Here is a 652-nt window from a genome sequence, read left to right as displayed (position 1 = left end):
AGCTTTGTGCAGTGGCAGTATCGTAGCCAATGAGGTTTATCCGAGGCGCAATTATTGCTAATTGAAGAAGGCTTCAGAGAAGATGATGCCATGTTTGAGCCAAGTCTTCGAAGAAGAATAAATGTAAGTCAGACCAAAGCAGAGGAGTCTGGGAGAAAAGAAGGCATTCCCTGTGCAAGAGCCAAGGCCCAGAGGAGAGCTTTTCGACATGGGGTTTGTGCAGTCACATAGGTTGGTGCTGCTAGAACCACCAACCTGTGGTTGCAACCTGTATTCCCTGTGAAGAATATGAAAATTGTCATGGGTACAGGACTGAATGTGAGTAAGAATGAGAAACAGCTGCCTAGAGAAATGGGAGACAGTGTGGACCAGGGATAAGGAAAAAGATTCAGGGGTGCAGAGGGCCCAGGAGAGGCTGGATACCACGGTATTTTAGTGAAGCCAGCCCACAGGGTCATCACATTTTCTCCAGAAATATTTAGCTACCTGTGTATAGCAGTAAAGAAGAACCTTGGTCCAGAATTAGGGTTTTGTTATGAAAATGAAGGCAGACATCTGAATTTGGAAGCCCTGATCTTGGACCAGGTTTGCTCAGGTGTAACCATGCATGCAGCTGCAGTCTGCCATTGGTTCGATGAGAGAGGAGATTTAG

The 652-nt window shown here is 46.3% G+C and overlaps 1 pseudogene; it reads left to right on the top strand.

Moving 5' to 3' along the window:
* On the top strand, positions 1-69 carry LOC132018799 (U4 spliceosomal RNA; annotated as a pseudogene).
* The last annotated feature ends 583 nt before the right edge of the window (positions 70-652 follow it).

Source organism: Mustela nigripes, chromosome 5 (assembly GCF_022355385.1).
Source record: "Mustela nigripes isolate SB6536 chromosome 5, MUSNIG.SB6536, whole genome shotgun sequence".
NCBI lineage: Eukaryota > Metazoa > Chordata > Mammalia > Carnivora > Mustelidae > Mustela > Mustela nigripes.
This window is presented reverse-complemented; position numbering and strand designations above follow the sequence as displayed.